Source organism: Engystomops pustulosus, chromosome 9 (assembly GCF_040894005.1).
Source record: "Engystomops pustulosus chromosome 9, aEngPut4.maternal, whole genome shotgun sequence".
Taxonomy (NCBI): Eukaryota; Metazoa; Chordata; class Amphibia; order Anura; family Leptodactylidae; genus Engystomops; species Engystomops pustulosus.
Genome location: NC_092419.1, coordinates 39,923,705 through 39,946,696, shown reverse-complemented (window position 1 = coordinate 39,946,696; position 22,992 = coordinate 39,923,705).

Here is a 22,992-nt window from a genome sequence, read left to right as displayed (position 1 = left end):
GGAGCCAGAATGGAATAGCAGACTTCCTGAGTCGGAGGTTGATAGACCATCACGAATGGTCTCTAAACCAAGAAGTTTATGGCCAGATAACACAGAGATGGGGAGTTCCAATGTTAGACCTCTTCGCTACCAAGGAGAATACCAAAACAGGTCTTTTCTTCTCGCTACAAAGAGATGTCTCGATTTGTCAGAAAGATGCATTCAGTCACGAGTGGGACGCACCCTTAATGTATGCTTTCCCTCCAATGCCGTTGATATCCAAGATGATACAAAAAATTATCACGGACAGAGCAAAAGTGATTGTAATAGTTCCCTTTTGGCCCAAGAAGAATTGGTTTGCAACACTAAAAGAATTAGCAATAGCAGAACCAATATTACTTCCATATCGGAAGGACCTTCTTCATCAGGGACCCATATACCATCCAGACCCGCAAAACCTGAAACTTTCGGCTTGGATCCTGAATGGGGACTGTTGAGGTCTAAAGGCTTGTCAGACAGTGTGATCTCTACACTTAAGGCAAGTCGTAAACCAATAACGCTTGCTATATATTCTAAAATATGGAAAAAATTTGTAACTTTCTGTGGAACAGCAACCCCTAATCAATTATCTCCCAATATTTCTCAGGTCCTGGATTTTCTACAAGCAGGTTTTGAGAAGGGGCTAAAAACCAATACTCTGAAGGTACAGATATCAGCCTTAGGGGCATTTCTCGATATACCTCTTGCAGAACACAGATGGATTAAGAGATTCATTAGGGCCACCTCCAGGTTGAGACCACAACTCAAACAAAGAGTTCCCACCTGGGATCTCTCCTTAGTCCTAAACTACCTAACTGGGCCCCCGTTTGAACCTCTAGAATTGGCTAGCATAAAAGATCTGACCCTAAAAGTAACATTTTTAGTAGCAATAACCTCAGCTAGACGATTAGGAGAGATACAAGCTCTCTCCATTAGAGAGCCTTATTTAAAAATATCCAGTGATAGAGTAACGTTAACTCTAGACAAAACTTTTATTCCCAAGGTTTCATCTGACTTTCATCGAAATCAGGAAATCATCTTGCCTTCTTTCTGCCAGGAACCCAAAAATCCAAAAGAGATGGCCTGGCACTCCTTGGATGTTAAAAGAGCTCTGTTACAATACCTCAAACAGACTGAATCTTGGCGTCAGGATCACAATATCCTTCTTCAATATGGGGGTAGAAATAAAGGCAAAAAAGCCTCCAAAGCATCAATTGCAAGATGGATTCAATCAGTCATCAGAGCAGCATATGCAACTCAACAATTAGAGACTCCAGGGAAGGTTAAGGCGCACTCAACTCGGGCCATGGCAGCATCCTGGGCAGAGAAGAGAGGAGCATCAATAGAGGAGATCTGTAGGGCAGCTACTTGGTCCAGCCATATGACTTTTGCAAAACATTACAGACTAGACTTACAGTGTGCTAGAGAGTTAGCCTTTGGTAGAAAGGTTTTACAGGCTGTTGTCCCCCCCTAAAGAAATGATTATTTGTTATGTCTCCATGTGGGGCCGTCATGGGGGACGCTAGGGGAAAAGTTGAATTATTCTTACCGTTAATTCCTTTTCCATTAGTCCACCATGACGGCCCATGTATATTCCCACCCTATGTCATATTGTTGCTATTGAATGTTTATGACTATATTGTATGTGAATGAAACATTTAATAAATGGGTTGTATCCACTGCCAAGGTTCGTTATTGGAAGCCACTGGTATGTGGATGCAGGGGGGGGGGGTGTTTTAACCTCTCCGCTTCCTGTCCCTGCAGGGTCAAGGGTCATCCTCCATGTGGGGCCGTCATGGTGGACTAATGGAAAAGGAATTAACGGTAAGAATAATTCAACTTTTCCATTTACAACACTGAAAACAACCCACAATGAACATGGACAGATGGCATAAACTCCCAGGTACTGCATGAACTATTTACTGTGATAGACCGTTATTTTTAATATTTGAAGATTTTTCGAGGACTGGGAACATGTCTCGACTGGCCAATCACAGCTAGGCCCAGCATGGGTACACCTGTGGTCAATAGGGCATAAAAATGGCTGACTGGCTGCTCAGCATCCCATCAATTAGCTTTACAATGTTACTCATGACTGAAGTTGGTGTTTGAATCCATGAACGCAAACCCGTCGACTTCGCTACCCAGGGGTAGTTGTAAAGTGTTTCATTGATATAGGATATGGAAATTTCCAATTATTCACTGTTTCATCAGAGGAATGATGTGGCATATACTCATGATTAATTCTCTAGGCGCTGACTATTTGGAAGTATGCATAGTGTAGAAAACATTTTTTGTAGGGTGAATTTCTTTTTATCATTACTTGACTTTTATTGAACAGTTTTCCATATAAAGTTTAACATGTACATTTAGCTGTCAAAGAGGATGCGCATTGAAGAGAAGTGTCCATGAGTTAAAATACAGCAAAAAAGAAGAGACCCCAGCTCCTTTCAAATGAAGTGTAAGTCAGCTGTGAGTTCCTCCATCCTCTGGAGTTACAACATTTCTTGTAGTAGGTCCGTAGCGGAAGGAATCCTCATAGTCTTCCAGAGTCTGGGGAGCAGGGCTCAGGCAGTTATTAGGAAGAAGCCCAGAAGGGAGTGCCTGGCAGAGGCGGTCGCAGTAGGTAGCATGGAAAGGAGCAAGTGAGTCAGGAGGTTTTGGAATACAGTGCCTGTGATTTTATGGATCAACCTGTTAACCATTTGCTAGAAGGGCTGAAGTATCGAGCATTCCCACCAGATATGTGTCATAGTGCCAGGTGCCTGGCTACATCCCAGCACTCTGCTGGGCAAGAGTGGTGGATTGCGTGGAGTCTAGCCAGAACCCAGAACCATATCGAGATGATCTTATAATTAGTTTCCTGGCCTTTGTTGGAGATGGTTGGTTTGTGGCATAGTTCAAAAGATTTGTCCCACTCCAACTATGTGTTGTGTTCAGCTCTCGGTTGGGTTCGAGGCTTTAACGTATGGTGGCGTGGGGTCTGCCCATTTGTCTAGATATAGGGCGTAGATTACAGAGATTGGCCTTGGTATAGGCTTTGGGGCAGTGCTCATCTGTTTAAAGGGAGTGGTGTCTCTGTGGAGCGGTGCTTTCGTATCATGAACTGGTAGAAGTGTTGCAGTTGTATGTATTCCCATCGGGAGCGTATTATTTGTTGGTTTGGGAGAAAATCATCTAGGGAGGTGATTCCTGCGTTCTGCAATACTGTTTTGAATATAAGTGTGTTGTCAGATCTGAGAGGGGTGAGAAAACCGGTCGACTCTCCCGGGGGAAAATCTGGATTATCAGTGATTGGCATTAGGGGAACATTGCTGTTGATTGAAGAGTCAATACGTTTTGGGCATTTTCCACAAGGTTCCCAGGATCTGTTCCGTAACATACAGAAGTTTTGTGAGGTAGTTTTCATGAACGATACAGGTCCAGGTGAGGGATTGGAGAGGGATGGCAGTCAATTTGACCCCAACTTTTAATCTTGGTGCCATGTTTAATCAGGCCCCTCTGAGTAAGTTTTTTAATGCTTTCCATTTGGGTGGTTGGGTTGTAGAGTTTAGCCCCTGTGCAGCAAGAGTCTAGTGCTCTTTGCCTCATCTCTGCAAGGCAGAGAGCATCTTTCAGTAGGGACTCATTGAGCCTCCATTTGAATTGTTTCTAAGGGGGAGTGAAGAGAGACAAAGAACAAAAGACTAGAGCATGATCAGATTGGTATATGGAACCTACAGAGGACTGATATACCACAGAGAGTAGCTCCTTCTACGTGAGAATATAGTCAATCCTGCTGTAGGAGCTATGTAATGGGGAATAGAATGAGTGGTCTTTAGTGTCCGGTTGTTGCAACCTCCACACATCGCATAGCTGCATGTCTCAAAGTGTTTCCTAATCTTGTTGATTTCTCTATATGGAATTGAGGATCCAGTCGGGGAGGAGTCTGAGAGGGTTGAGTCTCAGATTAAAGTAATGGACCTCTAGAGAACTCGCATAGTTCATCTAAAATCTTAAGCATAAATGATGTTAGGTCTACATTGGGGTGTACACTTTCGCTATAGTGTAGACGACCCCTTGAATTTCACATCTGAGAAAAAGGAACCTAGCTTCTTGGTCAGTGAGTCTATTTTGCAGATTTGTGGATATATATGGATACTCAAGATTTGCCATGTGGATTTGTGCTGTGTACAGCTGTGGGAAAGTAACGGTCTGTATTTGGTGGCATGTGGTCTGTTTTGAAGTCTGTTTCTCGGACACAGAGTATATGAGACTGTTGCTTGTGAAACTAGTGACTTGTGACTGCTTTTCAAGGATATTTATCCCCTTCACGTTGATATGTTGAGAAACTGCAACATTAGTATATCTTGGGGTGGTGTCTCAGTGGGTGCTATGAGGTGGACTGTCTTACACAGGGAGGGGGGATTTAGGTGCAGGGGAGAGGTGTACAGGTTAGGGGGGATAACAGTCAACCAGATCTATTGAATTGGACCGTAAGAGGGGTGAATTGGGTGCTAAAGAGGGGTGGATGCAGTAAGATACTGAAAGACCGGGGTGTTCTACCACAGTCAAACCTATGGAGGGGGTTTCATCAGACAGATCCTAATACAGAGTCAACTTGTTAGGAACTAAACAATGTAAACTTAAGAAAGAGTACAAAAGGTCATCGATTAGACCGTCAGGGGCCTTGACTTAAATTTTTGTAAATAAGTGTAGGGGTATGAAATTGCAAAAACAGGTGCCCGGTCAGAGGAGGATGTGGTGAGAGGGAAGGTCAGATATATGTCAACCCCAGTACCTGCACCCACTCCTTGTGAAGTTAGCGTAAAGTTTGCATGTTGCTGGATCCGTGGAGTTCCCTCTGTCCCCCATCCCCTTAGTACAACATCTGGAGCAGGTACTCCTGGCTTATTGTAGGGGGGGCCTTTGAACTCAGGCCTGCGGGTGTGTGTGATGAAGGCTCAATGGGCATGGCAGTGGCAGGTGGTCCAAATAGGGACCTCTTGGCTGGTGGACTGCAGCCAGCTACTGTCTCGGGCATTGCGCCCTGTGAGGAGGCTGTAGAGCCTGGGTAGGGACTTTAGGAGCGGGATGCCCCTTGGCGGAGGCCTATGCTAGTGGGAACTCCCTGTGTCTTACAAGATGGTGTTCTGGGAGGGAGGGGAGAAGTGGCTGCGGCTGCCTTACCAGGCCTTACGCTGAGCTGCTCGAAGGAGCCACTCGGATCCCGATCAGAGGAAGTGGAGACGGCGGCTGTTGCGGGGAGTCCCCCACCTGCTTTCTGCTAAAAGGCTGCCGGTTCCAATTGCCTGGACCTACGTTGGGCCTTCGCTGAGGAGGCTTGTGATCCACCACTTGGCGTGGCCTAGTCACTTGCTGCAGTCGGGGACCAGCTCCGGAGCAGGTTAAAGTTGGAGATCTGTGTCGGAGGTGCCCCATAAATATGTGTGGGTTTTTCCCCCTATAGCGGCAGCCCAGGACGCAGTTAGTTTCACTCACATCTGCTATGCATGGCTGCTAGACACGCCCCCAGAAAACATTTTTTTAAGTATTTGAAAGTTTTCTTTATTCTTTATGGAACTGGTGTCTTTGAACAGTAAGCTAATCTGACTCTATCCAGTGTTGTATAAGAAATTGAATTTCTTCTCTGTAGATTTCTTATAGTATTGTAATACAACAGGAATAAGGGAAACCAACTTTACCCACTAATCTCTTCAGTATTCTCTTTCAAGCATAATGTAGCATAGTGAGGAAAAGAATCTATTGGTTTTACTTTCAGCTTCCAGTGAATGCGAAGGGCCAGAAAGCTACAACTTTTCTTTCTTACTTAAGTAAGCAGTTATCTCATCATGCACCAGGTGATCCTTCACTGAGTGGAGGAATGGTAAGAGCCAGATAAATCACTCCTGACTACACATGATTGATCACCTCCTTCCTGTAGAAAAACTGCATAATATGAGATTGCAAAACATGATTCCAACAGAAGTAACTTCTCAAACCCCAGATGAAGTTATAGAATAAATAAAATATTTTTAATTCACTCCTTGAGTGTTTTGGCTTGTATATCAGATGACCGTGAATGCACAAAAGTGGCGTGTAGTTAAGAATCCTTAATTGTAATTCACCTTCTAGAATCTGGCAAGTTGCCAAATATTTTCATTTATGGGCATTAGAAACTTTTAAATCAATAAGACAATGAATTATTTGACTTTAAGATTATATTGTCAATTTAACCGTGAGATCTATGGTGTACAATGCACTTGTGCAATGTGACCTGCACATGAAATGTTATATTTTACGGTATAATTGATGACAATTTTATCATTCAGCTGTTTACCGATGACTCGTGGTGCATGTGAAAACAGCCAGGAACTTTCTTCTGATCTGACACCACCTTTAAGGATAAAGTACAATTACTTAGTAATAGGACATGGGAAATTCAGAGGTTTGCAATTGAGCAATATACCTTATTTCCTACAAGTCAAAGGGTCTGTAAACTCCATATTGATGAATCATACAATGAATGGTGTAGTAAGAGAAAGAAAAACAAATTATCATATGAGAATAATTGAATGTTATTTTGTGGTCAAGCCAGAACAATATATACATTTATAATATGTGTAGTTTGTGTTCTTTTATACATGATGTACAGAATTCCAAGCACTGCCTTCAGTTACACATGAGAAGACATTAACTATTTACAGTGACAGTCAATTGAAAGTGTAGTTAGTTTCAGATCATTTACTCCATTGTAGAATTCATACAGGAAAATCTAGGTAGCAGAGTTCCTAAATGAAAACTGTTCTGGTAACAAAAAATTGAAAAACATTTCAGCACTCAGATGGCTTACCCATTTTTTTCATAAGTTTGCTTGAATTTTCTTTCACCTATAAAGATTTACTTTTAAACATTTAAAGGAAATCTACTATCAAAATCAAGCATGATAAACCGGGAACACTTACTCATAGATCCAGATGCAGAGACTGTGGTAATCTTGTTGTATTTGTTATTTGTTTTTAAAATTATGCTAATGAGCCACAAAAGGGGGTGTTACCAGAGTCTCTTCATGCTGTAGTTACACAGGCTGTTACACTTTCTCACCCTCACTTGCTCCCTTAGCACTTCCCACTCCTTCCCCCTGCTTTAGGCTATATTCACACTGCTGTACCATAGCACGGCGGGAACATGGCAGTATCGGGAAGAGGAGGAGGGGGATAGTGCCGCTCACCCCCATCCCTCTCCATAGGAATATACGGCGCATGGCGTGGAGAAAGATAGGGCGTGTGCTGCACCATACCCCTCCCGTTGGGCGCCGTGGTATATACATCGGCCGTATATACGCCCCCCTTACGGCAGTGTGAATGTAGCCTTAATCACACATAGTGGGAGGGGGGAAGTGCTCCAGAACAACATGTGAATAATACATAGTTTTTTTTAAAGCAATAGAAATAGTATCAGTATATTGACCTACAAAGAACTTTTATGCCATACATCAAAGTATGTAATAAAGTATTCATTCAATTTTAAAAATATCAAAGGTCCATAAAACATGATTCAAAAGGGACAGCTACTGGGCATGATACATGTATTATAGTTACATAGTAAATATATGTTACAAGGTTTTATATGAGGTAATACTGGGCCTTGAAGTCACTGAAATTATCAGAAGGCAGGAGAAGGATATATACAAGTAATATACATTCTGGCTTGCAAAATACAAAACCAGATAGGTAAAACAATTAAAATATAGTCAAAAAACCTGCCAAACAAAAAAATTCCAATACCAAATATGTCCAGCTGAAGTCCCAACCCTGGTACCATCAATGTGGTTAAAGAGGACCTTTTCACCACCTCACAGATGTGAAGGTTCGGCACTAGAGATGAGCGAACATACTCGTCCGAGCTTGATGCTCGATCGAGCATTAGCGTACTCGTAACTGCTCGTTGCTCGGACGAATACTTCGCCCGCTCGAGAAAATGGCAGCTCCCGCCGTTTTGCTTTTTGGCGGCCAGAAACAGAGCCAATCACAAGCCAGGAGACTCTGCACTCCACCCAGCATGACGTGGTACCCTTACACGTAGATAGCAGTGGTTGGCTGGCCAGATCAGGTGACCCTGGGATAGACTAGCCCCTGCCCGCGCTGCTCGGATCATTCTGTGTCTGGATGCCGCTAGGGAGAGAGCTGCTGCTGGTAAGGGAAAGCGTTAGGGTGTTCTATTAGCTTACTGTTAGGCAGGAGTGATTGTACAACAACCCAACAGCCCTTCTTAGGGCTACAATAACGTTATACTTTTTTTTTTTTATTTGCTTGTGGCTGGGCTTGCTGGCAGCTAGTACCATATTGTGAGGAATTTGCAGGGGGACTTGCTACCGTTGTGTTTAGCTCTTAGTGACACACATATCCACCAAATTTATTAGGGGTTTGATTTCAATTAGGCACAGTCTGCCAGTTTCTTTTTATTTTACGTTTATTTTTTTAATAACTCAGTGTCATCTCATCTTGCATAGTAGTGTGCTTTCATACTTGGCTAGAAAATAGCCATAGGAGAATCCAAACGGCTTACTTACGCCTACAGTAGCGTTATATATATTTGATTTCTGGTTGATCTGCTGGTGGCTGTACTTGCTGCAGTGCATCTACTAGCAAATTGTGAGCAATTTGGAGTGAGACTTGCGACCGCAGTGTTTTGCGCTTAGTGACGCACATATCCATCGCAAAGACCGAAGTGGGAAAATTTATTAGGGCCCGGGGTTGTATTTCAATTAGGCACAGTCTGCCATTTCCTTTTTTATTTTACGTTTATTTTTTTAATAACTCAGCGTCATCTCATCTGGCATAGTAGTGTGCTTTCATACTTGGCTAGAAAATAGCCATAGGAGAATCCAAACGGCTTACTTACGCCTACAGTAGCGTTATATATATTTGATTTCTGGTTGATCTGCTGGTGGCTGTACTTGCTGCAGTGCATCTACTAGCAAATTGTGAGCAATTTGGAGTGAGACTTGCGACCGCTGTGTTTTGCGCTTAGTGACGCACATATCCATCGCAAAGACCGAAGTGGGAAAATTTATTAGGGCCCGGGGTTGTATTTCAATTAGGCACAGTCTGCCATTTCCTTTTTTATTTTACGTTTATTTTTTTAATAACTCAGCGTCATCTCATCTGGCATAGCAGTGTGCTTTCATACTTGGCTAGAAAATAGCCATAGCAATAGGATAGCATCGTTTGGTTTTAAAAAATAAAAAACACAAAAAAAAACAAAAAAAAAAAAATTCAAGTTATAACTCTCATTTTCAAAATGTTTAACCCGAGGGTTAGGGGTAGAGGACGAGGGCGGGGACGTGGGCGTCCAACTACTGCAGGGGTCAGAGGCCGTGGTCCTGGGCGGGGTGAGACACCACCTGCTTATGAGGGAGCAGGGGAACGCCGCAGAGCTACACTCCCTAGGTTCATGTCTGAAGTTACTGGGACTCGTGGTAGAGCACTGTTGAGGCCAGAACAGTGCGAACAGGTGATGTCGTAGATTGCCGACAATGCTTCGAGCAATTTGTCCACCAGTCAGTCTTCCACGCAGTCCACCCATGTCACCGAAATCGGCACTCCTCCAGCTCCTGCACCTCAGCCTCCTCCCCCCCAGTCTGCCCCCTCCCAGGAAAATTTGGCATTTGAACCGGCATACTCTGAGGAACTGTTTTCTGGACCCTTCCCACAGTCACAAACCACTTGTCCGGTTGCTGCTGAGCAATTTTCCGATGCCCAGGTTTTCCACCAGTCGCAGTCTGTGGGTGATGATGACCTTCTTGACGTAGTGGAAGAAGTGTGTAAAGAGGTGTCCGATGATGAGGAGACACGGTTGTCAGACAGTGGGGAAGTTGTTGTCATGGCAGGAAGTCCGAGGGGGGAGCAGACTGAGGGATCGGAGGATGATGAGGTGACAGACCCAAGCTGGGTTGATAGGCCGGGTGAACACAGTGCTTCTGAGACGGAGGAGAGTCCTCGACCAGAACAGGTTGGAAGAGGCAGTGGTGGGGCCAGACGGAGAGGCAGGGCCAGAGCTGGTGCATCAGCGCCAAATGTGTCAACTAGTGAAGCTCCCGTGGCGAGGGCTCCTGCGGCGAGGGCTAGATTTTCAGAAGTCTGGATGTTCTTTAAGGAAACACCGGATGACCGACGGACTGTGGTGTGCAACATTTGCCAAACCAGGATCAGCAGGGGTTCCACCACTAATAGCTTAACTACCACCAGTATGCGCAGGCATATGAATGCTAAACACCCCACTCAGTGGCAACAAGCCCGTTCACCTCCGGCCGTGCACACCACTGCTCCTTCCCCTGTGTCAGCTGATAGTCAGCCCCCTGCCCAGGACCCTGCCACAAAAACCCCATCGTCGCCTCCACGATCCTCCACAGCATCCACCAGCGTTCAGCTCTCCATACCCCAGACGCTGGAGCGGAAATGCAAATATAGTGCAACCCACCCGCACGCCCAAGCCCTTAATGTCCACATCTCCAGATTGCTTAGCCTGGAGATGCTGCCCTATAGGCTAGTAGAGACCGAGGCCTTTCGCAACCTCATGGCGGCGGCCACCCCTCGGTATTCGGTCCCCAGCCGCCACTACTAGAGATGAGCGAACACTAAAATGCTCGGGTACTCGTTATTCGAGACGAACTTTTCCCGATGCTCGAGTGCTCGTCTCGAATAACGAACCCCATTGAAGTCAATGGGAGACTCGAGCATTTTTCAAGGGGACCAAGGCTCTGCACAGGGAAGCTTGGCCAAACACCTGGGAACCTCAGAAAAGGATGGAAACACCACGGAAATGGACAGGAAACAGCAGGGGCAGCATGCATGGATGCCTCTGAGGCTGCTTAATCGCACCATTATGCCGAAATTATGGGCAACAGCATGGCCATGACAGAGTGACAGAATGAAGCTAGATAGCATGTAAAACATCCAATAATTGACCCTGACACTATAGGGGACGGCATGCAGAGGCAGAGGCAGCGGCAGCAGGCTAGAGAGTGGCATGGCGACATACCCTAATTGGACTCAGGCTTCAAACCAATGGGTGTCAGAGAGGAACCAAAGGAGGTGAGCAAGAAGCGCTCAAATAATATCGGTACATGATAAAAGTTTGCCAGTATATTTTGTGGATTACACAGCAGGGTGGCGACAAAGTTAACATGGAAGCCATGAAAACAACCCAAAATTCTGCCTGACACAGCTCGTTTGATAAGGGGACCATGTATGCTTACAGTTCATGCCAGTCGCTGCACTGGCTGCCAGTCTCCTTTCGAATACAGTTTAAAATAATAATAACCCTCATCCATAAAGCTCTGTATAATGCTGCACCCCCCTACCTCTCCTCTCTTATCTCAGTCTATCGCCCAACCCGTGCTCTTAGATCCGCCAGTGATCTTAGATTAACCTCTACCCTAGTGCGGACCTCCCACTCGCGTCTCCAAGACTTCTCTAGAGCTGCACCAATTCTATGGAATGCTCTGCCCTGGACTATCAGACTAATACCTAACCTCCAAAGTTTCAAATGTGCTCTTAAAACCCATTTCTTTAGGCAAGCCTATAACACTCATTAACTGCATGAAGTTTTAACTCTTCTACTAACCCGTCCTGTGTCGTCCTCCCATCTGTTATCCAGCAACCAACAGGCACCAGACTTCTCTGCAGTCCCATTCACCCTGGACCTGGTATATAAGATGACGGCTGAGTGGTTCAAGCGACAGCAATTCCATTTATTATATTTTGTTCTATTCCCTAAGAAGAATGGCTTGACCGTTAAATATTCTTTTACCTCGTGTTACCCCATCATCTTCATAAACCGTAAGCTCTGGCGAGCAGGGACCTCACTCCTGTTGTTCCATACAAATGTTGTGCTCTGTTACAATACATTTGTATTTGTTTCCTATGATTTGTAAAGCGCTACGGAATATGATGGCGCTATATAAATAAAGATTATTATTATTATTATTATGGAGGCAGTGAACTAGTAGTAGATTAAAGGTGCTGCAACTATGTTAGTTGGATCTTGGGATGGAGCTGGCGCTCTGCAGCCAGGCGAGCTTTTGCCAATCCAAGCCCCTGTCTCTAGGCTACTCCCCAAACAGCACTTCTAAGAACCTTTTGTATAAGATCAAGTGTAGTAGCGTTCTTATAAGTTTAGGATATGGCGGGTGAGGGGAATGTAAACAGATGCGCAAGAAGCGCTGAAATAATATCCCTAAATGGTAAAAGTTTGCAAGTATATTTTGTGGATTACACAGCAGGTTGGCGACAAAGTTAACAACTTTGATGTGGAATGCCCTGTAATAGCTCTTGGGCGGTGTGCCTTTTATCGCCTAGGCTCAGCAGTTTCAGCACCGCCTGCTGTCGCTTAGCGACGGCACTGCTGCTGTGCCTAGAGCTACCGACTGATGGCGCCATGCCCACGGATGGTAATTCGGAGGAGGAGGAGGTGGAGGAGGGGTGGGAGGAGGTATAGTAGGCCTTTGAGACCTGGACCGAGGTAGGCCCCGCAATTCTCTGCGTCGGCAGTATATGACCAGCCCCAGGGTCAGACTCGGTCCCAGCCTGCACCAAGTTAAGTGTAGTAGCGTTCTTATAAGTTTGGGATATGGCGGGTGAGGGGAATGTAAACAGATGCGCAAGAAGCGCATGATGCGCATGGAGCTGGCGCTCCGCTGCCAGGCGAGCTTTCGCCAATTCAAGCCCCTGTCTCTAGGCTACTCCCCAAACAGCACTTCTAAGAACCTTTTGTATAAGATCAAGTGTAGTAGCGTTCTTATAAGTTTAGGATATGGCGGGTGAGGGGAATGTAAACAGATGCGCAAGAAGCGCTGAAATAATATCCCTAAATGGTAAAAGTTTGCCAGTATATTTTGTGGATAACACAGCAGGGTGGCGACAAAGTTAACAACTTTGATGTGTAATCCATGAAAACAACCCAAATTTCTGCCTGACACACCTCGTTTGATAAAGGGACGATGTATGGAGGCAGCTATATGGACGACTTTTGGAGGTAGCAATGGAGACAACGTGTGGAGGCTGCTATGGAGACAATTTAATTTGGATAGTGCCTGTATGTGGCAGTCCCAAACATTTTTCAAACCAGAGGAGCAGGTAGGTGGCCCTCCAGTAAAATGGAATAGATTGAGTGCCTGTATGTGGCAGTCCCAAAAATGTTTCAAACCAGAGGAGCAGGTAGGTGGCCCTGCAGTAAAGTGGAATAGATTGAGTGCCTGTATGTGGCAGTCCCAAAAATTTTTCAAACCAGAGGAGCAGGTAGGTGGCCCTCCAGTAAAATGGAATAGATTGAGTGCCTGTATGTGGCAGTCCCAAAAATGTTTCAAACCAGAGGAGCAGGTAGGTGGCCCTGCAGTAAAATGGAATAGATTGAGTGCCTGTATGTGGCAGTCCCAAAAATTTTTCAAACCAGAGGAGCAGGTAGGTGGCCCTCCAGTAAAATGGAATAGATTGAGTGCCTGTATGTGGCAGTCCCAAAAATGTTTCAAACCAGAGGAGCAGGTAGGTGGCCCTGCAGTAAAATGGAATAGATTGAGTGCCTGTATGTGGCAGTCCCAAAAATGTTTCAAACCAGAGGAGCAGGTAGGTGGCCCTGCAGTAAAATGGAATAGATTGAGTGCCTGTATGTGGCAGTCCCAAAAATGTTTCAAACCAGAGGAGCAGGTAGGTGGCCCTGCAGTAAAATGGAATAGATTGAGTGCCTGTATGTGGCAGTCCCAAAAATGTTTCAAACCAGAGGAGCAGGTAGGTGGCCCTCCAGTAAAATGGAATAGATTGAGTGCCTGTATGTGGCAGTCCCAAAAATGTTTCAAACCAGAGGAGCAGGTAGGTGGCCCTGCAGTAAAATGGAATAGATTGAGTGCCTGTATGTGGCAGTCCCAAAAATTTTTCAAACCAGAGGAGCAGGTAGGTGGCCCTCCAGTAAAATGGAATAGATTGAGTGCCTGTATGTGGCAGTCCCAAAAATGTTTCAAACCAGGGGAGCAGGTAGGTGGCCCTGCAGTAAAATGGAATAGATTGAGTGCCTGTATGTGGCACTCACAAAAATTGTTTCAAACAGAGGACCGGGTAGGTGGCCCTCCAGAAAAATTAAATGCATGAAGTACTATAGCAAGAGCCAGTGGGCCCTGTCAAAAAATAGCCATTTTCCTCTGCTTTACTGTACAAAGAGGAGGAGAAGGAGGAAAATGAGGAGGAGGAGGAGTGGATCAATTATTCAGGTTGAGCTTCCTTCACCTGGTGGAGATTGGAAATTCTGAGAAATCCAGCCTTTATTCATTTTAATAAGCGTCAGCCTGTCAGCGCTGTCAGTCGACAGGCGTGTACGCTTATCGGTGATGATGCCACCAGCTGCACTGAAAACCCGCTCGGACAAGACGCTAGCGGCAGGGCAGGCAAGAACCTCCAAGGCGTACAGCGCCAGTTCGTGCCACATGTCCAGCTTTGAAACCCAGTAGTTGTAGGGAGCTGTGTGATCATTTAGGACGATGGTATGGTCAGCTACGTACTCCCTCACCATCTTTCTGTAAAGATCAGCCCTACTCTGCCGAGACTGGGGACAGGTGACAGTGTCTTGCTGGGGTGACATAAAGCTGGCAAAAGCCTTGTAAAGCGTACCCTTGCCAGTGCTGGACAAGCTGCCTGCTCGCCTACTCTCCCTCGCTACTTGTCCCGCAGAACTACGCACTCTGCCGCTAGCGCTGTCAGAAGGGAAATACTGTTTCAGCTTGTGCACCAGGGCCTGCTGGTATTCATGCATTCTCACACTCCTTTCCTCTGCAGGGATGAGAGTGGAAAGATTTTGCTTGTACCGTGGGTCCAGGAGAGTGAACACCCAGTAATCGGTGCTGGAATAAATTCTTTGAACGCGAGGGTCACGGGATAGGCAGCCTAGCATGAAATCTGCCATATGCGCCAGAGTACCAACGCGTAAGAATTCACTCCCCTCACTGGCCTGACTGTCCATTTCCTCCTCCGCAATCCTCGGCGTCGGCAGTATATGAGCAGCCCCAGTGTCAGACTCGGTCCCAGCCTCCACCAAGTTAACCCAATGTGCCGTCAGCGATATATAGTGGCCCTGCCCGGCAGCACTCGTCCACGTGTCCGTGGTCAGGTGGACCTTGTCAGAAACGGCGTTGGTCAGGGCACGGATGATGTTGTCTGACACGTGCTGGTGCAGGGCTGGGACGGCACATCGGGAAAAGTAGTGGCGGCTGGGGACCGAATACCGAGGGGCGGCCGCCGCCATGAGGTTGCGAAAGGCCTCGGTCTCTACTAGCCTATAGGGCAGCATCTCCAGGCTAAGCAATCTGGAGATGTGCACATTAAGGGCTTGGGCGTGCGGGTGGGTTGCACTATATTTGCGTTTCCGCTCCAGCGTCTGGGGTATGGAGAGCTGAACGCTGGTGGATGCTGTGGAGGATCGTGGAGGCGACGATGGGGTTTTTGTGGCAGGGTCCTGGGCAGGGGGCTGACTAGCAGCTGACACAGGGGAAGGAGCAGTGGTGTGCACGGCCGGAGGTGAACGGGCTTGTTGCCACTGAGTGGGGTGTTTAGCATTCATATGCCTGCGCATACTGGTGGTAGTTAAGCTAGTAGTGGTGGAACCCCTGCTGAGCCTGGTTTGGCAAATGTTGCACACCACAGTCCGTCGGTCATCCGGTGTTTCCTTAAAGAACCTCCAGACTTCTGAAGATCTAGCCCTCGCCGCAGGAGCCCTCGCCACGGGAGCTTCACTAGTTGACACATTTGGCGCTGATGCACCAGCTCTGGCCCTGCCTCTCCGTCTGGCCCCACCACTGCCTCTTCCAACCTGTTCTGGTCGAGGACTCTCCTCCGTCTCAGAAGCACTGTGTTCACCCGGCCTCTCAACCCAGCTTGGGTCTGTCACCTCATCATCCTCCGATCCCTCAGTCTGCTCCCCCCTCGGACTTCCTGCCCTGACAACAACTTCCCCACTGTCTGACAACCGTGTCTCCTCATCGTCGGACACCTCTTTACACACTTCCACTACGTCAAGAAGGTCATCATCACCCACAGACTGTGACTGTTGGAAAACCTGGGCATCGGAAAATTGCTCAGCAGCAACCGGACAAGTGGTTTGTGACTGTGGGAAGGGTCCAGAAAACAGTTCCTCAGAGTATGCCGGTTCAAATGCCAAATTTTCCTGGGAGGGGGCAGACTGGGGGGGAGGAGGCTGAGGTGCAGGAGCTGGAGGAGTGGCGATTTCGGTGACATGGGTGGACTGCGTGGAAGACTGACTGGTGGTGGACAAATTGCTCGAAGCATTGTCAGCAATCCACGACATCACCTGTTCGCACTGTTCTGGCCTCAACAGTGCTCTACCACGAGTCCCAGTAACTTCAGACATGAACCTAGGGAGTGTAGCTCTGCGGCGTTCCCCTGCTCCCTCATCAGCAGGTGGTGTCTCACCCCGCCCAGGACCACGGCCTCTGACCCCTGCAGTAGTTGGACGCCCACGTCCCCGCCCTCGTCCTCTACCCCTAGCCCTCGGGTTAAACATTTTTAAAATGAGAGTTATAACTTTATTTTTTTTTTTACTTTTTTTTGTTTTTTTTTGTGTTTTTTTTTTTTTTGTGTTTTTTGTTTTTTTTTGAGTTTTTAAAACCAAACAATGCTATCCTATTGCTATGGCTATTTTCTAGCCAAGTATCAAAGCACACTACTATGCCAGATGAGATGACACTGAGTTAGTGCCTAATTGAAATCCAACCCCTACTAAATTTTCCCACTTCGGTCTTTGCTATGGATATGTGCGTCACTAAGCGCAGAACACAGCGGTCGCAAGTCTCACTACAAATTGCTCAGAATTGGCTAGTACATGCACTGCAGAAAGTACAGCCACCAGCAGATCAACCAGAAATCAAATATATAGAACGCTACTGTATGCGTAAGTAAGCTCTTTGTATTCTCCTATGGCTATTTTCTAGCCAAGTATCAAAGCACACTACTGTCAGATGAGATGACACTGAGTTAGTGCCTAATTGAAATCCAACCCCTACTAAATTTTCCCACTTCGGTCTTTGCTATGGATATGTGCGTCACTAAGCGCAGAACACAGCGGTCGCAAGTCTCACTACAAATTGCTCAGAATTGGCTAGTACATGCACTGCAGAAAGTACAGCCACCAGCAGATCAACCAGAAATCAAATATATAGAACGCTACTGTATGCGTAAGTAAGCTCTTTGTATTCTCCTATGGCTATTTTCTAGCCAAGTATCAAAGCACACTACTGTCAGATGAGATGACACTGAGTTAGTGCCTAATTGAAATCCAACCCCTACTAAATTTTCCCACTTCGGTCTTTGCTATGGATATGTGCGTCACTAAGCGCAGAACACAGCGGTCGCAAGTCTCACTACAAATTGCTCAGAATTGGCTAGTACATGCACTGCAGAAAGTACAGCCACCAGCAGATCAACCAGAAATCAAATATATAGAACGCTACTGTATGCGTAAGTAAGCTCTTTGTATTCTCCTATGGCTATTTTCTAGCCAAGTATCAAAGCACACTACTGTCAGATGAGATGACACTGAGTTAGTGCCTAATTGAAATCCAACCCCTACTAAATTTTCCCACTTCGGTCTTTGCTATGGATATGTGCGTCACTAAGCGCAGAACACAGCGGTCGCAAGTCTCACTACAAATTGCTCAGAATTGGCTAGTACATGCACTGCAGAAAGTACAGCCACCAGCAGATCAACCAGAAATCAAATATATAGAACGCTACTGTATGCGTAAGTAAGCTCTTTGTATTCTCCTATGGCTATTTTCTAGCCAAGTATCAAAGCACACTACTGTCAGATGAGATGACACTGAGTTAGTGCCTAATTGAAATCCAACCCCTACTAAATTTTCCCACTTCGGTCTTTGCTATGGATATGTGTGCCACTAAGAGCTAAACACAACGGTAGCAAGTCCCCCTGCTAATTCCTCACAAAATGGTACTAGATGCAAATTAAAATAAAAAAAGTAGAACGTTATTGTAGCCCTAAGAAGGGCTGTTGGGTTCTTTGAGAATCACTCCTGCCTAACAGTAAGCTAATAGAACACCCTAACGCTTTCCCTGACCAGCAGCAGCTCTCTCCCTAGCGGCATCCAGACACAGAATGATCCGAGCAGCGCGGGCAGCGGCTAGTCTATCCCAGGGTCACCTGATCTGGCCAGCCAACCACTGCTATCGACGTGTAAGGGTACCACGTCATGCTGGGTGGAGTGCAGAGTCTCCTGGCTTGTGATTGGCTCTGTTTCTGGCCGCCAAAAAGCAAAACGGCGGGAGCTGCCATTTTCTCGAGCGGGCGAAGTATTCGTCCGAGCAACGAGCAGTTTCGAGTACCCTAATGCTCGACCGAGCATCAAGCTCGGACGAGCATGTTCGCTCATCTCTAGCCACTACTTTTCCCGATGTGCCGTCCCAGCCCTGCACCAGCACGTGTCAGACAACATCATCCGTGCCCTGACCAACGCCGTTTCTGACAAGGTCCACCTGACCACGGACACATGGACGAGTGCTGCCGGGCAGGGCCACTATATATCGCTGACGGCACATTGGGTTAACTTGGTGGAGGCTGGGACCGAGTCTGACCCTGCGGCTGGTCATATACTGCCGACGCCGAGGATTGCGGGGCCTACCTCGGTCCAGGTGTTTCAGGCCTACTATGCCTCCTCCTCCTCCCACCCCTCCTCCACCTCCTCCTCCGAACTACCATCCGTGGGCATGGCGCCATCAGTCGGTAGCTCTAGGCACAGCAGCAGTGCCGTCGCTAAGCGACAGCAGGCGGTGCTCAAACTGCTGAGCCTTGGCGATAAAAGGCACACCGCCCAAGAACTATTACAGGGCATCACGGCGCAGACTGATCTGTGGCTGGCACCGCTGAACCTGAAGCCAGGCATGGTTGTGTGTGACAACGGCCGTAACCTGGTGGCGGCTCTGCAACTCGGCAGACCGACACATGTGCCATGCCTGGCCCATGTGTTAAATCTGATAGTTCAGCGTTTCCTCAAGACATACCCCAATCTGTCTGATTTGCTCACGAAGGTGCGCCGCATCTGTGCGCATTTCAGGAAGTCCAGCACAGATGCTGCCACTCTCAGGGCAGCGCAGCGCCGCCTCCAACTGCCCGCTCACCGACTGTTGTGCGACGTGCCCACGAGGTGGAATTCAACACTGACCATGTTATCCAGAGTTTACCAGCAGCGCCGAGCGATTGTAAACTGCCAGATGTCAACTTCCACCAGAACTGGTAGTCAGGTCAGTCAGCTTCCTCAAGTCTACAATGAGGAGTGGACGTGGATGTCTGATATCTGTCAGGTGCTGAGTAACTTTGAGGAGTCAACACAGATGGTCAGTGGCGATGCCGCCATCATCAGCCTCACCATCCCGCTGCTTGGCCTGTTGAAAAAATCTCTGATCAGCATGAAGTCGGAAGCTTTGCGCTCGTCACAAGAGACGGGGGAAGAAGATTCCCTTGTTGATAGCCAAAGCACCCTTAGACTGTTTCTCAGCGCATATCGGAGGAGGTGGAGGAGGATGAGGAGGAAGAGGAGAAGAATGTTGGCGAGACACAAGAGGGGACCATTGTTCAGTCCTTCACTGTTCAGCGTGTATGGGCAGAAGAAGAGGAGTTGGAGGAGGAGGAAATGGACAGTCAGGCCAGTGAGGGGAGTGAATTCTTACGCGTTGGTACTCTGGCGCATATGGCAGATTTCATGCTAGGCTGCCTATCCCGTGACCCTCGCGTTCAAAGAATTTATTCCAGCACCGATTACTGGGTGTTCACTCTCCTGGACCCACGGTACAAGCAAAATCTTTCCACTCTCATCCCTGGAGAGGAAAGGAGTGTGAGAATGCATGAATACCAGCAGGCCCTGGTGCACAAGCTGAAACAGTATTTCCCTTCTGACAGCGCTAGCGGCAGAGTGCGTAGTTCTGCGGGACAAGTAGCGAGGGAGAGTAGGCGAGCAGGCAGCTTGTCCAGCACTGGCAAGGGTATGCTTTTACAAGGCTTTTGCCAGCTTTATGTCACCCCAGCAAGACACTGTCACCTGTCCCCAGTCTCGGCAGAGTAGGGCTGATCTTTACAGAAAGATGGTGAGGGAGTACGTAGCTGACCATACCATCGTCCTAAATGATCACACAGCTCCCTACAACTACTGGGTTTCAAAGCTGGACATGTGGCACGAACTGGCGCTGTACGCCTTGGAGGTTCTTGCCTGCCCTGCCGCTAGCGTCTTGTCCGAGCGGGTTTTCAGTGCAGCTGGTGGCATCATCACCGATAAGCGTACACGCCTGTCGACTGACAGCGCTGACAGGCTGACGCTTATTAAGATGAATAAAGCCTGGATTTCTCATAATTTCCAATCTCCACCAGGTGAAGGAAGCTCAACCTGAATAATTTATCCACTCCTCCTCCTCCTCATTTTCCTCCTTCTCCTCCTCTTTGTACAGTAAAGCAGAGGAAACTGGCTATTTTTTGACAGGGCCCACTGGCTCTAGCTATAGTACTTTATGCATTTAATTTTTCTGGAGGGCCACCGACCCGGTCCTCTGTTTTAAACAATTTTTGGGAGTGCCACATACAGGCACTCAATCTATTCCATTTTTCTGGAGGGCCACCTACCTGCTCCTCTGGTTTGAAAACTTTTTTGGACTGCCACATACAGGCACTCAATCTATTCAATTTTTCTGGAGGGCCACCTACCTGCTCCTCTGGTTTGAAAACTTTTTTGGACTGCCACATACAGGCACTCAATCTATTCCATTTTTCTGGAGGGCCACCTACCTGCTCCTCTGGTTTGAAAACTTTTTTGGACTGCCACATACAGGCACTCAATGTATTCCATTTTTCTGGAGGGCCACCTACCTGCTCCTCTGGTTTGAAAACTTTTTTGGACTGCCACATACAGGCACTCAATCTATTCCATTTTTCTGGAGGGCCACCTACCTGCTCCTCTGGTTTGAAAACTTTTTTGGACTGCCACATACAGGCACTCAATCTATTCCATTTTTCTGGAGGGCCACCTACCTGCTCCTCTGGTTTGAAAACTTTTTTGGACTGCCACATACAGGCACTATCCAAATTAAATTGTCTCCATAGCAGCCTCCACACGTTGTCTCCATTGCTACCTCCAAAAGTCGTCCATATAGCTGCCTCCATACATCGTCCCCTTATCAAACGAGGTGTGTCAGGCAGAAATTTGGGTTGTTTTCATGGATTCCATGTTAACTTTGTCGCCACCCTGCTGTGTTATCCACAAAATATACTGGCAAACTTTTTTATCATTTACCAATATTATTTCAGCGCTTCTTGCGCATCTGTTTACATTCCCCTCACCCGCCATATCCCAAACTTATAAGAACGCTACTACACTTGATCTTATACAGCTCCATGCGCATCATGCGCTTCTTGCGCATCTGTTAACATTGCCCTCACCCGCCATATCCCAAACTTATAAGAACGCTACTACACTTGATCTTATACAAAAGGTTCTTAGAAGTGCTGTTTGGGGAGTAGCCTAGAGACAGGGGCTTGGATTGGCGAAAGCTCGCCTGGCAGCGGAGCGCCAGCTCCATGCCAAGATCCAACTAACATAGTTTTAACTGCAGCACCTTTAATCTACTACTAGTTCACTGCCTCCATACATGGTCCCCTTATCAAACGAGCTGTGTCAGGCAGAATTTTGGGTTGTTTTCATGGCTTCCATGTTAACTTTGTCGCCACCCTGCTGTGTAATCCACAAAATATACTGGCAAACTTTTATCATGTACCGATATTATTTGAGCACTTCTTGCTCACCTCCTTTGGTTCCTCTCTGCCACCCATTGGTTTGAAGCCTGAGTCCATTTAGGGTATGTCGCCATGCCACTTTCTAGCCTGCCGCTGCTGCCGCTGCCTCTGCATGCCGTCCCCTATAGTGTCAGGGTCAATTATTGGATGTTTTACATGCTATCTAGCTTCATTCTGTCACTCTGTCATGGCCATGCTGTTGCCCATAATTTTGGCATAATGGTGCGATTAAGCAGCCTCAGAGGCATCCATGCATGCTGCCCCTGCTGTTTCCTGTCCATTTCCGTGGTGTTTCCATCCTTTTCTGAGGTTCCCAGGTGTTTGGCCAAGCTTTCCTGTGCAGAGCCTTGGTCCCCTTGAAAAATGCTCGAGTCTCCCATTGACTTCAATGGGGCTCGTTATTCGAGACGAGCACTCGAGCATCGGGAAAAGTTCGTTTCGAATAACGAGTACCCGAGCATTTTAGTGCTCGCTCATCTCTATTCGGCACCACTCTGTTGAGGCTACTACATAGATTCAGGGGCACTTTGGATTTTCTTTCTAGTCCTCATGGTTGTGGAGATATTTGTCCCAGTATCTGATTATTATAATCTGTGTTTGGTCAGAGAGGAGGAGCTGTGGCTAGAGGCATGTGTTATGTTAATCTAATCTTATACTGTCCAATCAGTGGCAAGCAATGTCAGAGAATCTGCTATGAACAGTGTGTGTGCATCTAAAGGCTGTATTCACATACATTATACTAATATTCTGTTGACATTGCATTTACACTGTGTTTACAAAAAATGCAATGTTACAAGAAGTGCAATGTAAATGCAAACACATTGGAGACACACATGCAAAGTAAACACAAACGCGATTCAAGTGCAATGTAAACACAATGGGGCAGATTTACTTGCACGGTGCTGTCGCGATCCCTGCTGTGTGTTGTCCGACGAGGAATTGAGTCTGCCACGATTCAATTTCCTTCTTGTGTTGCTTCCCCGCTGAGTTCCGCCTGAGTTCACATTCTTCTTCCTGGTGCATGCAAGTGCTTGATCTTGCGACATAATTTCATTTTTAAATTCAGCGCTTTGACCGAATCAGTCTGGTTGTCCGACGGCACGCCCCCCCCCCCCCATTTCTGTTGCATGCAAGACGCCGCCG